The sequence below is a fragment of the Charadrius vociferus genome, unplaced genomic scaffold, assembly GCF_000708025.1.
Source record: "Charadrius vociferus isolate BGI_N301 unplaced genomic scaffold, ASM70802v2 scaffold1044, whole genome shotgun sequence".
Classification (NCBI taxonomy): Eukaryota; Metazoa; Chordata; class Aves; order Charadriiformes; family Charadriidae; genus Charadrius; species Charadrius vociferus.
Genome location: NW_009648254.1, coordinates 466,169 through 483,344, shown reverse-complemented (window position 1 = coordinate 483,344; position 17,176 = coordinate 466,169).

The window sequence follows — 17,176 nt, the reverse complement described above, 5'->3', positions numbered from 1 at the left end:
CGTCCTTGCCCCTCTGCCCCGAGGGCCCGAGGCGTTTTACCGGAGCCCCCGCGGGGGCTTGCCACCGCAGGCACAGCGTTGTGCCCGGGATGGCCAGAGCCGCACCACGGGCCCCAGGCGGAGCGCTCCCGGCTTCCTAGAGAGCCCCGCCACGCGGTGCGGCCCAGAGCCGCAACCTGCCCTGGCCCAGCCCGGGAGCGGCACCCTTTGCCCTCAGGAGAGTGAAGGCAAAGTAATGTGTTTCCTTACCCGCTCTCACACCGCTTGTCTCACCTGGCTTTTTCCCGCCCACGGCCACTGCAGCAAGCCCAGACCTCCACAAACGCCTCAGGATGAGCCCCGGTTTCTGTGGCTGAAGCTTCTCCGCACAGCCCAGCTGTGTGAGGCGAAGAAGGGCCCCGTTCCCCACTGCCACAGCTGAGGCTGATAACGAGCCTGAGGGTTCCTCTCCTCAGCGTGTGCCCAGCGCAGGGGCTGGTGATTGCGACACGGGCCTTGCCGCCATCCCTATGGCTTGTTATGAACTGGCATGAACATGGTGGCTTTGAAATGTCCCCAGACCCTTCCCGTCACTGGCCAACCCCCTTTTCTCTTACAGAATCTCAGAAATCCAAGTGCCCCTGGACTAACTCCCTCCAGTGCCTTTTAAGTGCTAGGAGGTGCACTGTATTCCAGGTGGTGTCTAATGAGAAGCATATTACAAAAAAGAAGTAAAAAAAAGAAAGGCTATCAGTTCCCTGTATGCCATCTGTTCAGGGCTTTGCTTATTCTGTAGGAGATCACAGAACTGTGTGGCAGAAGCTCCGCGATTCCCTTACTGAGACAGTTTAAGAGTTTTATTGCATCTGCTGCGTGCAGAGCCTTAAGGGTTAAATTAATCTGGTATATATTTTAAGTAACAGCAAGTTAGCACCTTACTGTGCTATTGATCCTGTTTTCTTCAAGGAAGTTCCATAAATGGTATTTTTTTTTTATGCACTGTGGGAGTCTTTTATTACTGCTGTAATGCAAATCAAGCAGTTACGATCACCACAAACTGATCTCACTCTTTAGAGATTAAAGCCCCAGGGACAGAATTATCTTCTGATGAATTCGACCAAATGGATTTTCAGGACTTTGATGATCTTGCTTGTGGGTGTATGTGTGTGCATGTGTCATTTTCCTCCGGCAGAATTTACATTAAGACAAATGAAGAATGAAAAAGTAAACCAGGATTGTGGATACGATTGTGTCAGTATAAACATACTTTATAATTAGATAGCTATTACCATAGAGTAGGGGAAGAACTAAACCATTATAAATCACTTTTATACTAACCTTATTGCATCCACCAAGGAGTTCATAGCAGCATAACTCTTTTATAAAAAAATCATACACGTTATCAACGTTATTATTCCAGTACAATGTAAATGCAGACTAGGCCTTAGATACCAATTAAACTGCAGTTGTCAGAGATGTTATTGTCTAAATAGAATAAATGTAACAAAACAAAGGGCAAAATAAATAATGAAATAAGAAATAATGGAAACATATATCTGTGATATTGTCAAATTGTCCAATGAGCCAACGAGAAGATTTGAGGGAAATTATTATATAAATCACTTAAGCAATTTCTTTGCTAAGAGAATGCTAGTAGTTTGGAGAGAATCTATTAAATCTAAATGTGCTGAAATTAATTCCTATAGTCTTTGTGTGTATATATCTCTCTTTGTGAGTTACTGCGTGTGAAATTGAAAGAGCACCTCTAGAGGCCAGATTCATCACTTGCCCACCGACCAAGTTTACTTGTGGCATATAGTTATTCCAAAAAGTTAATGTGATTCTATTTCCTTTACAACGTGTGGCTACTCAGAACACTGAGTAGTCTCTGGAAAGAAATCTGTAATGAACTGAATTACTAGGACCAAATATTTTATGTAAAAGATATTTTTTATAAAATAGCTGCTATTTTATGTAAAAGAGCTTATTGTCATTGCCAAACCCTTTAGCAATTCCTAGGTTGCAAAGTACTTAAAGAAGTAGGACTCTCTATCCACCATTGCTTACTTTCTTACTGTGTGCACCTTCAGATTTCCCCACAAAAACTGATTACATTCTGTTTCTTTTTTTTTTTCTTCTTTGTTTCTGGTGGAACCACTGGACTTCTTCACAGCAAGGGGGGAGGGGGAGAGGAGAGGAGAGGAGAGAAAGGAAAGAGCATTAAAAGAGCCATGGAAAAGAATGTCAGTAAGATTTATAGGTTAAATATTGCCACAGAAAGGCTGTAGGTGGTAAGGAGCATGCTGTGGCAGTAATTTATAGTACCTTGCTATGACAGACTCCTAGACTGAAGCTGAAAAAGTGTTATTAAAACAAAAGCAGGCTATCTGGAATGTTGTTGTAAACAAGAATCCTCTTATCACAGCTGTTACAACCATTCCTTGATTATTTGCTGGGAAATTAGCAAAGTTGTAATGTTTTCCAAGTTCAGGGCCCCTTTGAGTTGGAATTCATGTGATTGTTCACACAACATTACTGGTATGACTAAAATGGTAAAGATAGAGCAGAATAAAGATGGTTTTGCTGCTTTGCTGTTCCTCTTTAGCAGGAATAAAAATAGACTTGTATAAACTGCTTTTTAGTCTTCCATAACTAGGAGGGTATAGATTCAATGTTTTAGGTAAAAACAAAGCCAAATGTCTTTAACTAAGCGAGCTGTACCAATACATTTTTTAAGGCTCGAGCTCTGAATTTTGCTGGAACATACAAGTTATAAGACTCCAATGGGCTTTCCCAAGATTTTGATGTGAAATTCAGTTTCAGTGTTTCTAAAATCTTGTGTTATTCAAAGAGCTGTCTCTAGTACGAGGCTGAGCAGTTTCTTGAAACATACCATAAGACAGAAGAAGTTACAGTTCTTTGTAACAGTGAATCATCAAATTAAGACTGTTTCTCTTCCATGCTTTTCTCAGAGACTGACTTACTCAGGTCTGAACTAGGGCACCCTGGAAGTGTCAGATGTCCTGAACTTCCCAGGAAGCAGTGGTGACTTTCCAAAATCATCTAGAATGCAAGTCACAGAGTAGAAGTTAAAACCCAGGTCCCCCAAAGCCCAGTCTCAATGCAAAACTCTTACCTGTTGATTAAATTTTGTATACATCCTTACATCTTTTTGAACAATGTTTGAAATGTACAAGCAATATCCCTAGAGAAGTTTGGAGCTTGCCCCTCCCAAATTTATTCCAAAGTAGCACTTAGGCAGCTGCAGCTGTTGTTTGTTAGCAGGTAAGCAGAGGATTTCATTTTCAGGGATTGTCAATCCAATATCAGCATCATGTTCCCTTTAATTAAAGTACAAAGCGCTGTCAAACTCTTAACAATGGGAGCACTTGCAGGCAACTCTACTATTAAATGAAAACTGTTTGCATGTTTCTACTGTTTATTATTATTACTATTAAGTACAAGGAACACATTTACAGTAGTGCTCTGTACTCTGCAATAGTCTGCAATTAAATTCCAAGAATAAGTGCTACTACTGTGAAGAAGATAAACTAAATGTATACACCCCTAATCTCTTCCTCGTTCCCTTGATGTCCCACCCCAAAGTGACTCAAAGGTGTTCAGATACTGCTATCTTCAAAGCACGTTAGCATCTGAACGCCAGGTTTATGCCTCTGAAATCAAGTCTTCCAATTTCAATAACACTAATGGGACATCTAAGTAAATTTTCAGCCAGAGCCTGTCCATAGACTTCTGTGGGTCATAGTATACTGTCCCCTAGTTTGGCTAAATCAGTTGGCAGGTTTGGGGTGTAAGTATGTTCTAAATTTATTTTTCTTGATAAAGTAAGATTGCTAAGAAAATTTCAGTAGATTTTTAAAATGCAGTCACAGCCATCCTCTCACCTTACCTTGCAAGTTCTTGCAAATAGTGTAATATATTTATGCATTTGCATGTGAAGACCACATCTCTAAAACCAAAAAAGAAAACCTCTCAACTGGAAGAGACTTAAAAAATATTAGATGTAAACTAGAAAGTAAAGCATATTTGGAAATGCAGCACTACTGCACTTCTCTTTCTCCTTCCTTATTGCATTGCATTTTCTAACAGCCAGAGCTGAGGCACAGCAGATGCCAGCTAGTCCTAAATTCCCTGCACAGACTTCTGCTCCATGGCTGAGACTCCTGCTGCGTGCCAAATTAAAACACAGCATTCTCAAAATTGAACTTTGACGACCATGAATGGGGGTATGTTTTGGTCTTTGCTCCTCTGGATATCCACACTTAGATGTGATTTGGATCAGACCTTTCTTGGTTATCTATGTTTCCCTCTTATTTCCAAAACACCTATTTGAAAAGCCCTCCCTGAATTCCTCTGAAGAAGGATTAGGAAGCCTGATAAGACACAGCATCTAAAATAACACAATCTGCAGATGGATTAGGAATCAAAAAAAATAAATTGTCAGTAACCTCAAGATCTTACTTCTCTTTCCTTCTGTCCATACTTAGGTTTTTATTTCCTGATGGGTAATCCTCATTCAAAATATGGAGGGGTCTGAGGAGCTGCTTGCAGGGCAGTTACCTGAACAGAGATCATTTAAATGCTCGTGTGTGAAATTGTCTTTTTGGCTCTTTGGAATAAAAATCTAGCTAGTACCCTGCTCCTTGCCACTGCAGAATAGGCATCACACAAGCATCCCAAGAGCATCTGCTGGTGCTGTGTTAATAAACAGGAACTCAGAGGCCTTAATAAGTGAAACTGAAAGGGAGGAGCACAAAGGGGATGGATGAATACCTCAAGAGCTCCTCCAATTGACAGCAGAAGCACCACATTTCTTGGGACAGTGAATATATATTCCACTCACATGGGGGCAGCAAATCTTCACAGGTATTAGATAAGAAAGGAAGAGGAGGGATGCTAATCTTGTGTGCCAAACTGAGAGTAAAGACAGCCTGAATGCAGCAGCTTGAGGGAGCCTACGTGGAGCAACGCTACGAAGAGACCATTACGTATACAGAAGCAGCCAAATGATCTATTTATTAATGTGCACATTGGCACTAACTGAAGCATTATATTGTGAATAATTCTATAATTCCTAATTGTAAGAACTGAAAAAGAAAAAAACTTCTAAGCCAACTCTCAGCTCTACTGTTTTTATTCCTTCATATATATAGCACTATGGAGGTTTGGTCTTTTTTTCTTTAAACAAGCATTAAGTGAAAAGCCTTAAATAAGAAGTGAGAGAATAATAGGAGAACTATTACCATAGTAAAAAATAAAAAAGGGGGAGAACTCATAGAATGGACGAGAAAGCAATTTTTTTTAAGGAAAGGGGGACCATAGATACCTTTTTTGGGAATATGTGTTCAGTTGCTCTTCACAGTGAGTTTGCAGTACGAATCTGTCACCCCTTGTTGAAAAAGAAACTTGGTAAATCTTCTTTTAACAGCATATTTGCTTTTCCATTCCATTATCTGCCCACATTTACCCACACAAACTGACTAAAAGCTTCCTGAAGTGCATTTTTCCTTCTTTTTCCCCCTCCTTTTGTTTCCTGCTCAACTGCAGTGTGACACATTTAACTTACCCTAATTTCCAAACTGCCATAGGTAATAAGATAGGCCTTTGCTACTAACATGCAATCTTCAGCAAACCTAGAGAATACATAAAAAAAAAAAAAGAGCCAAACGCTTGCAAGTGGTCAGGAGCAGAAAAGCTGAGAGCATACATTCTATATCACTGAAATATCTTTTCAGCGTAGATCTTTCACAGAAGAGGAAGATGCTGAATTGTAAATCTAGCTACTGCAAACAGTTACTTCTATCAGACAAATGTACTTCAGCATAGGAGAATTAAAATCTACAACTATTGTTTAGCTAAAGTAATTACTTCATTAATGTAGAAAATAAAGGGTCATATATGAAGGCCTACCATCCAAGAGAGAATAGCTACTTACTAAAGTGGTTTCTCTTGTTCTAAACTCATTACAGCTGGGTCAGGACATAGTATCAGAGTTTAACCTTCTTAAAGGTTATTTGAAATAACCCCTTAGCTTCAAGGATGACTTAATGAAGACATTCCCTTTAGGTTCTGCTTGGTTTTGGTTGATTGACTAAGTATCTTCAGAGCTGAGGAACCGAGAGCTTGAAGAGCTTTACACTAACCAGTATAAGTTAACCTATAAGAACTTTCCAGATCATCTGTTCTTCCTTGTGTTTCTCTTTCCCTCAATGCCTTTTACTGAAATAATTGGAGTAATAAGGACATCTGGTCTTAATTTGCTAGTCCACTATTCTGTGGCTGCAAATGGAGGCAGATGTAGCCCTTCTGCTGGATGCAGTGTTCATCTTTTTGTACCAGCCTATAGTCTTTCTGTATTGTAACATAATGCTAATTTTGCTGTCTTTTCTATTAGAGCTGAACCAAATATAGTATCTTTTTTGCTGCCATTTATTTTGGAGCTAGAATTCTGCTTGAGATAGAACTAAAATACCTAGATTCTATTTTCAGCTACATCCACTTAGGTTCTTTGAATTCAGGAGGGTTATTTTCTTCATGTATGCTGCTTCTCCCTGTCAGCTGTCCAGTCTCTGAATATTATGAATGCTTCAGAGAAGGGAACCTTCTCTTGCACTGTATAGCACCTGATGTATTAGCTATCAGGTCTTTGAGCATTCTTACAATGTCTTCTGTGGAGTCCTTGCTACAATTTGAAAGTAAGACTGCTTAAAGAGTTAAAGTAAGACATTGCAGCACTAGTGAGGCTTGAGCTTTTGTGGTAGTAAGCTAGTATGAGACTTGACTATGCTCATGAGATCTCCTAATCACTTTCCCAGATTCTGGGGTGGAGTGAAATGGTATATTCATATTCAGGCACTCTCTCAAGCTTTACATTTGTCTTTCAATAAAGGCTGAATTTCAGAGCTCCACAACATGCAATTACAGAAAAACAGAACTGAAAGGAATCTCTTGAGGTCATGTGTTCAAAGGCAGCGTCAGCAAGACTTAACACTCCTCACATGTTTTTTCTAATCTCTCCTTAGAAAATCTCCAGTGGGATAGAGATCCAGCAGATTAACCATTACTCCCTAGATATTGTATTCTGCTTTTTAACTACTCTAGCCATTAAACATGATTCCTAAAGTTTTTATCTTAGCAAATTTTAGCCCCTTCTCTAATTAATATTTCACTGTTGGCTTCTCAGTGTTTGGCAAGAAAGGGGCTGAAATAGTTGTCTGCTGTATGACTTGTCTAATAACTAGGATAGTGAGTCATGCCCTTACTTGCTTTCTTTGTTAATTATGGTCTTCTGCACTGAACTAGAGCTTTAAGAGACCTCACCTGAAAGCAATCTACAGCCTAGTTATCTGGGTAACAATACATGCAGCTGAAAAAGTAGATTTAAAAGCTTCTCCATAAGGTAGGAAATAGGACCTATGATGCCTGTAATTGATTGCTCTGTGAGGTGTGATAGGTGTGTGCTGGACTACTAGCCTTCATACAGTTGCCTTTTAACCAAGGCAGTACTTTCCTGGCTTCCTAAACAAACTATGCATCTATTTGCATGTATGACTGCCATTTTGCTCTCTTCAGTAGTTTACACACTGCTGAGAATGGTGGTTCTTGTATTTGTTTCTGGAATAAGGTAATAATTGGAATGCAGGCCCTTTCTTTAGTGGTCTAACTAATAGTTGAATACAGCTGCAGTCTGCTATGGGCAGTGTGCAAGTAGTCTCTAGATGTGAGCTGTCAGCACAGAAAACATTAATGTCTAAGAACGTGTTCCAAAAGCCTGAAGTCAGTCCAGTCAGTAGGATGAAGTTTAAAAGTTAACTTTCATCTACTTATCTACATCAAGGAAAAGCAATACAAAGGCCTCTTAACAGAAACAGCAGTGCCCTTGGGCTGCAGAGGCAACCAGACTGAAGAATGTGGCAGCAGCAGTGGTCCAGTTCATGCTTTGAGCAACTCTGAATTCTGAGATGAAAAGCTCTTAATACGTAGGTGTGCTCAGTCATCTACCCACATAGTTTGACTCAACTGCTCCCATAATGACTCTATCATTGACGGTGGGGAATTCAAGCTGGCTTTGCATGGAGTATGAATTTGAATCTAGCTGCTGATTTCATGCATGGACAATCTTGAAATTCTATTCAAAATCTTGAATTGCTGAGCAGAAATCACCTTGAAAATGTGACCTGTAAATCTGTGAGTCTGGATTAAAAATAATTAATTTTGTTTTAAAATTGGGGATGCATAATACTTCATGGCTTGGTCAGCGCAATGGTTATACAAAGTGCTTCTTTCTAATCCCTGTAAGCCACATGCCATCCTTATCTCATGCTTTTCAGGTCCTTCCATTTCTTCCTCCTTATGTGTTCTTTGTGCCCTCCCTTTTCATCTACTTGTCAACATACACTGTTGTTCTCCCAGCTGTTGAAATACCAATAAATCCCAAATGCTGCAGTGCTGTGTCTAATCCTGCTTGCTATAGCAGAAGCTCCATGAAGGCAGAGGGAGATGCTTTCCCAGTTAATGTGAGCAGTTAATTGTTTGCCTCTGCTTTCCTTTCTTCTCTGATTTTTATTTATGGTCTTAGTTCTTCTCCAGCCCATTACTGCTTAAGAAGACCCTATGGCTTCATCACATTATTTTTTTTGTTTGTTTTCTGTGTGGACTTAAATAAGTCTTCATCATGTTTTTGTTGCTTCCTCTTAGATAACAACGTACAAGTCCCTAGTCATTCTAATTATTAGTGTATTCCTGGAGAAAATTGTAACAGTCTACATTAAAGGGCTTCCTGCAGAAATTTACACAGTAGGTAACCAATTTCTCTTTAAATAAAAGACACTTGGAACAGTTGGGGCTTAAAATAAGAGAAGGGAGAGGGAACAAACAGGATTTTGAGGAACAGCAGGATGATTTGCAGTGGTCAGGAACAGATAGTCGTGGAATTATTTGGATAATTAGTCTTCATTAGCAAATTGGAGCAAATTATGATATAGTGCCAAGGTTGTATAAAATATTGGACGGAGAGTTTGAGTCCTCCTTTTCTTAATCTTGGTGTTACCTAGTTTAGAATAATTCTAGTCTTGGGTTTGAATTTTCTGCCAGCAGGGTAAGGAAAGGTGGTTTGTATACACTACTACTGCTATTTTGTATGGTTATATCAGCTAAACATCTCCTGTTTTACTAGTCTTCGTTTCATGATGTTTTCTAGAAATGGAGAAGCTTCAAAGGCTAATGATCATGACTGGTTAAACCTGACCTTTTTCTGACCCATGATATACAAAAAGCCCAGTTATGTAATAGATATACTTCTGGATTTTGAGGGGGGAGTATTTAATGGGCTGCTTGTATAACTGGCTGTTACTGTGCACGCTTGTCCATCTGTCCATCTGGAAGCATTTGTAATGCCCTAGTTGTTAGGGTACTGTAGTCTCAAGCACCTGTTTCACAAGGAAGTGCAGTCTACTGTGTGTTCTGAGCGTGAGGTTGTTACTTATCTCATTTGCATCGTACTAATATCTGGCTGATATCCTGTCTAATAAAGACTAGAGTGAAGTATATTAGAGGTAAGGTACAAGAAACTACTTAAGCAATTTTAGAAGAGGAAACTTGGTAATAAGCACTTCCTAATTCGTAGTTACTGACCATGAACATGGAGGTTATAAGTGTATAAAAAATTCTTGTGTTTAACTGTTTGTTCTATCTGAGTGCTTTTCTGGGACTGTCAGTGGCCAGTAGAGGACTGGAAGCTCCCTGTTTTCGTAGCTATGACAGGGAGCTCCTTTTCAAGATGAAGGTAACCGGATGTGGACTAACGTGAAGTGAACCAACTTGTTATTTTCTCATTCAATAACATGCAATAACTCCTCTGTTTAACCAGCACTGCTTAAACCTGACTTTTAGCATCTCTTCTGGTTCATATGCCAGAGCAGTGTCAGTGGTCTCATACTAGTCAGTTACCAGAGGTGAGGTGGTGAGAAGCAGAGAAAATCTTGTTGCAGTCTGTAAAAATGCTGTTTGCAGAGGGAGTTAAACATATTGTGCAATGGTTGATGCTTTGCTGTAGTAGCTTTCCTGTTCGTAGCCCTTATTTTTAAGAAGTTGCTAGGCAGCACAAAGCAAAAGCACTTAGCATATTCCATTTAGGAAATCTATGATCTTAAGATAAAACTTGTAGAATTGGTTCTAGTCATTGCTTTCTGTATGTGACTGGGTATGCTATAGTCAGAAATTGAGAATCATTGTGGCAAAGGATGAAAGTCAAGACAAAAGCAAACCTTTCTGCTAGGTATTGTTTTGTCATTCTGCTTTCTTTGCTGGCTCATGGCAGCAGTAGGAACATGTTCGTCTCCTACCAAATGGTGCAGATAAGGAAAGTAGAACGCAGCCCTGAAGAAAAATTTCTTTACAGGATTCATTTGAACTTGACTATGACAATTTCATTTTCATCAATGAAATTATTGTTCACTATTATGGTAGCGGTAAGATTAGACTTTTTGCCAGTTAATGGGTTTAATGAAACAGGTTGTCCTGTTGATACAGCAATTGAAAGCAATAACACAACCTTTTAGGGTGAATGTTCTACCTAAAGCAGGTCCAGATTCTGTAAGCTAGCTTCAGGGCACTGAGGCAGCAAAAAGCAAATAACTGTAACTTCACCAGTATTTCATCTATAGATTAAAGTCAAGAGTCTCCCAAGTCAGATCTGTGTTTAAGTAAACATGCAAAGTGGCTTGTTGAGTACCTTGTTATAAACATCAAATAAGCGACTCTAAAGTTTGGGTGCGGGTTTTCTTTCATTATGCTGAGAAATGAAATTATTTTTTTGCTCTTTAGTTACCTTATTTAAGTAACTAAATTACTTATTTAAGGGCATAGGCAGTACCCAGTTTTGAGTACAGATGTATGGTCAGATAGAAGCAGTTGCAGACAAAATAGAGAAAGGATAAAAAATAGACTGAGGCTACTGAGAATTTCAGAGCTGGGGGTGTAACAAACTACACAGTGCCCAAGTCTGAGCTCTACACTGTCTTCAGATGCTTGTCACCTGGTGAGAAATGTGATGGGTGAAGCTGATTTCCAATATAAATAATAGTTAAATTCAGAACTCCTTTTTTGTGAATGTGTCTCCTGAAGTGCTTGGAACAGCCTAGAAAAATCTTTTATTGCAATGCTTTAGCTTTTATTCTCTTCAGTCTAAACAAACCCTTAAGTCCAGTGTCTGTTCTCTTGTCTCAGTGGAACTGGAAGAAAATTAATGTCTATCTTCTGATTAAAACCACCTGTAACTATGTAAATGACTAACTCCTTAGATCATGGTATGCCCTTTGTCTAACACAACTTCCAAAGAAGACATTCTAGTTTCAGCTGGGATAGAGTTTACTTTCTTACTAGCAGCTGGTGTAGTACTATGTTTTGGATTTAGGATGAGAATAATCTTGATAGCGCACTGGTGTTCTTAGTAGTTGCTAAGCAGTCAAGGCCTTTTCTGCTCCTCATTGCCCCACCAGGGAGTATTGGGAGGAGACACAGCCAGGACAGCTGACCCTAACTGGCCAAAGGAATATTCTATGTTGTATGCTGAGTATATAAAGCTGGGGAAAGAAGGAGGAAGGGGGTGGATGCTTGAAGTTATGGTGTTTGTCTTCCCAAGTAACTGCTAGGCATAATGGAGCCCTGCTTTCCTGGAGGTGGCTGAACACCTGCCTGCTGATGGGAAGTGGTAAATGAATTCCTTGTTTTGCTTTGTGTGTCTGGCTTTTGTTTTACTTATTAAACTGTCTTTATCTCAACTCATGAGTTTTTTCACTTTTACTCTTCTGATTCTCTCCCCCATTCCACTGAGGGTGGAGTGAGCAAGCAGTTGCGTGGTCCTAGTTGCTGTCTGGTATTAAACCATGACACAAGACTACAGAAGTGAAGTATATACTGTGGTAGCTAAAGAATCCTTGTAAACTGCACAGAGGACCTGTAATTAACTGTATCACACTAGAAAAATGAAGAAGTTCAATTTTCCTGACTTCATTAGCAGGTGTAAAGAAAGGAATAGAGGGAAAAAAACCCAACAGCCAGCAGGTTAGAAGCTAATTAGGAGCAGCGCGAAGGGATTACTATTTGAAGCTTATTGGGTAGTTTAAAGCTTTTTATTGCCACTATATAAGTTTGTGGGCTGGCAAGTATTCTGACACAGGAAAATAAGTCCCTGTGAGCCAGGTTGCTGTCAGCTGTTGGTGTTCCTCACTGCAGGGATTCTAAATCTGCCCAGCAACACTTGTTAAATCCTGTATTTCATTGATTCTTTTAAGAGAAGATTTTGGGGGGAGGGATTGGTCAGTGTTGTGCCTCTCTAGCAAAAGTGCTCTGTCAACATACTCTAGCTCAAGCTGATGAGCTGCACTGTTTGGAACAGTACAAGATAAGGAGCTCTTAGGATGTAAAAGCAACATGTACAGGCAATGCAAATTGGCAAGTTTTTATACCTGCAACAGGTAATAAAAAGAAATGGCCTAAAATTGTTTACCTGCCATAAAACAACTGGTACTAGTTCTGTTCCTTCACCTCTGACTTCCATATCTGGTCCAGTAATGCTACCCTTCAAATTATGAGAAATAAGCTTGGTCATTTTAGTCTGTTTAGCCTAACTTTGTATTGACTAGATAATTTAACCCCAGACTCTTAAAATTCTACTTCTGTGCAACAGCGAATGTTAATAAAGAACAGGTGATGGTTCTATTTTCTGTAATACCAAATCTCTGCATTATTAGATTACTTGGCAGTGCAAATTTGATACAGGTAGGGCAACCTCACAAACATGTTTTCTGCAAAATTAGCCAGAATGAATAATGTGGTACTTGCCTTGGCTTACTAGCTTTGTGCTGGCTGTGGTAGGGATATTCCTGAATGAGCAACATCTAATCTGCAGGGTGGTTACCCCTTCAAAATTTTTTCAGCTAACTTATGCTAGCAGATGTTGTTTGTCCTAGTTCAGCACTCTGTCTTTTAATCTAGTACTAGGCATCTTAAACTTGATTTACAGTCCCATGGAGCTACAGCTTGAGTTTTTGTAAAACGAAGAGCAGGAAACACCAATTCTATCTTACTTTTCAGGACAAACATACCATAACCTTAATCTGTGTTTTTTCCTCACAGTCTGGGTAGTCATCAGTGACCTGTCATTACAAAAGACACTTTGACTTCTTGATTTGATTCTTTAATTGGGAAAGCAATGCATAACTCATTCTACTTGCAAATTGCAAAAAAACACTAAAGGAACTGAAATTGATACCAGTATTCAAATGAGGATTCCTTCTGGAAAAGAAGATATTCTGCTTGCAGGGACTACAGTGTAAAGCTTATGGCTTAGGCAATAAATTCTCTCCTGAATAATAGAGAAGCAAATGAGATTTAAAGGGATGTTTAGAGGTCTGCACTGCCATGCTGTGCAAAAGTCTGTCCCTCTCCTGTGGGTGCTGTGTGCTTCTGCCAGAGCATTGGCTGAACTCGTATACTGCAAAAGGAGTGAATACCAGCAAGTAAGAAACAGTGAATAGGTAAACAGAACTGTTGTGCCTTCATTTGTGGAAAATTCAGTTTTTTAGTATATAGAAAATGCAGCGGTTTCTTATGGGAAAACAGATATTTGTGCTGATGTGACTTGATATTAAATTGTAGTTTTATGACCAGAAGAGACTATTATGAACTAACTGCTTGAAATCCACTGCACTGTAGATAAAACTTTGTTGTCCATCTTCTGCAGAGTTGCTTGTAGGTGTACTGCAGTCCTGATGACTTTGACCTGTGTGCTATCCACACCTGCCACTACCATTCATTCATTCTCCATTTATACCTTAATGCTTAATCTGCAATAGATTTCTACAGATCTGTACTTTCCAGAAATGAGTGCACAGTTTGGTTTCCAGCTGGAGCATTTGCACTTGTACAAAGGTTCTCGACAGTATCTACACTCCCACTCCTTTTCCTAAAATTTCTGCAGCCTCTTTGACCTATACTTCTTGCATGGGAGGTATCATAAGCGCCGAGCTGTGAAAGGGTTAATGAGCCCAGGCAAAGTTAACAAGGGATGGGCAAAAAATGGCTCCAGCTGTGTATAATTAACTGTAATACTGTGAAGTAAATGACTTTTATTGGCAAGCATGTCATAACTTCATTAAAAGTCATATTTACAGCCCTCTCACATGGAATGAGTACTTGTGTAGTCTGCAATTTAATGAGCACTCATTTTCACCTTGTTCCAATTATCTTCCACCCACCCCTCCCTCTCAGTGTGGGGAGCATGAAGATGAAATACAATGGGAGTATAATTAAGGCTGGCACAGATTCTTTCAGGATTTTTTTTCTATTCCAGAACAATAATTTCTATTGCTTACTACTAATAATACTTTAATGTTTAAAATACATAATTTTCTTTGGTCCCTACAGTGTTATGTAAATAACAGTTATTAAAGAATGACTCCATGGGAAAGATTTCCCAAGCCCGGAACCCCTGATAGCTGGGCACCTGAGATGCTGTGTCTAATGAGGCATGGTGACCTGACCAAGGCAGTGTACACAAAAGGAAATTAGTATCACTTAAAAAAGGAAATTTGCAATTTAGCTTAATTACATCTGTGTGCTGTGAGGACTAGTGACAAGCCCCTGTACTAGCCCAAGAAAGGTCCTTTTCTCCTTCCAGAGGGAATTGCTCTGCATAGCCCTATACTGCCTCCTGTCACCCTACTGTTGGCTCATGTAGACATGCAGTGAAAATGAGTTGTGAGTTGGGAAGTTCTTTGAGCGCTTGTGTGTGTACCAGGGAGGTGCTTCTTGTAGAAAAGTAGCTACCACAGTGGGAAGTCCAGATTATTTTTTTTCTTCTGTTCAGGGATTGTGCAAGACTAGAAATGTGTTTAAAGGAGAGGTAGTCAGACATAGACTCCATTGTAGACATTAAAGTCTCTTCTAGCATTTCAAAGCAGGTTTGCAACAGGCTGTCTCAATTTGGGACATGACTTAAGTTCTTGCTTGGCTTGCCAACTTACAGTTCACTTTAATTTTAGAACAAATGGCACTTTTTGCCAGGTTGTTAGCAAAATTGTGTTCCTTTGGGCCAGATCCTGATTATTATTTTTTTTGTTTAGACTTTTTCCATGGACTGTACAGTAAGTTTAACAAGACCTTTTTTTTTCAGCACGAGCTACCTTGTCATAGTTCTTGACTGACACAAATCAAACTTAATAGCCCAGGACAATGCCATATGTGCACCCAGTACAGTGGAGTGAAAGCTTGTGGTTAGCTTTTCTGTATACTCTATGAACTGCAGTCATTACCCTACCGCTGTTGAGTCTCATTACAGGTTTTAAAGTGGAGATAAAATGCTGCCTGTTGTAGTAGCTGAGCAGCCTTTGGAAAGAAGGGGGATGCACTTGCCTGACAGATATGCTAACAATTAACATCCCTTGGGATCTGCTTAAAGGTTCAGAGTGAAATAGGGGTTATGGGAGACTAATTACAGGGCACTGTGAAAGTGACATGGTTAGAATCACATGATAAATATAATTCATCTCCTGGCACAGTATAACAGCAGTGTGGTCATTGTCTGTTACTAAACACACATGTTATACTTAATACTAAGAAAATGAATTAGAAATTCAAGGTCAAGGACTAGATCCTTTGCAGATATAAATCAGCTGTGCAATTGCAATTTATAGTAGCTAAGAATTTGAACCAGATATTAATGTCCCTTTATAAACAAAAGGAAACATCACAAGGGGCTTTGGCCTAATAGGCGTACCAGCACAGTTCTGTTTGGACTAGTTCCCTAGGCAGTAAGGTGGTCAAGGTTAAATGTAAATGATGTACAAGTGAGATAGCAAAGTGGTACTGCTCACCTGTTTGGGGAGCACTGACAGAGTGCCCCTCAAAGAAAACCACCTTGATGCCATCCAGCTGTTTCTTCATTTCCTTCCACCTAAGGGGACAGTGGTGGGCCTTTTTTTTTTTTTTTTTTTTTTTTTTTTTTAATGAAAAGCCTAATAATTAGGCAAACTGTCTGTAGGGTGCTGACAACACTTGTAATTGAACAACAAAGCCTAGTAAGGTGTAGTAAAATAGAGTACCTGCTCTAACAGGAAGGGTACCCTGGGTTCATTACTCATTTCTTGGACTTGAGCTCTTGCCTCACCTTAACACTCACCTGTTTGGTTCACTCAGACTACAAGTTATTAGCTGCTTATGTGGTTTTTAGATTAACAAAGGACTGCTGTATTAATCAAAGCAAAAAGATCAAATGGGTCATGTTTAGATTTTAACAGCTTATCTGAAAAAGCTATAGCTCTTTAAACTCCTTAAGGGATGGGACAGTTATCCTAAAAGACTGTCAGTGTAGATTATCTGTGTTACAGTGATGCTTGAATGCTTCTAACAAGGTATTCCTGCATAGAGCCAAGTGACATACCTACCTGTATTATGGATCTTGCCACCCAAATAGCCAAGATAGCTGCTTACCCTATCTTGGCAGTGTCTGGATTAGCTTTACAGAAGGTAATAACATTTGGCTAGCTGTGACAGCAGAGTCAGCTGCCGTTATATTTATCTGGCATTGTGTAGTGGTTTTTCCAATTTGTAGGGAGCCTATGCTGGTTGTGGCTCTCCTTGTGTTAGCTTTTGCACTCATGAAACTAGGTTGTGGTTGTCGTTATAAGAGTGCCATCAAAGCAGCACGTGATTTGCCTTGAGGTTATACAGAAAGTCTGTGGAAAAGCAGGAAACCAGTTTATTGAGTGTTTTTTTTCTGGTGTATTTTCTGCAGGAGACTTTGGTTTCTCCCTATTATTTCTGTATGTGAATCAGTGTCCTGAGCACTTCCATGAGCCCTGCTGCACTAGTTGGACCTCCTATCAAACTTTGAACAGAATTATCAGAGGTAGCCTTTAAAACAGCAAAAATGATTCATACTGACAAATCAAAGCCACGCTTTTCAAAGAAGTTAAGGCTGAAATCTGACTTTGGAAGGATTGGTAGTATCTCTCAAACAATTACAGTTTTGGGGCAGGTTATCTTCAAACTCAGCACAGGACAACACTTACTCTGTAGAGTGCGTTTTGAATGCTGAGACAAGAAATACTTGTAGCAGCTTCACAGGAAGTCTTGATATGACAGAATATACATATCGCTATGCTCTATCAGCAGG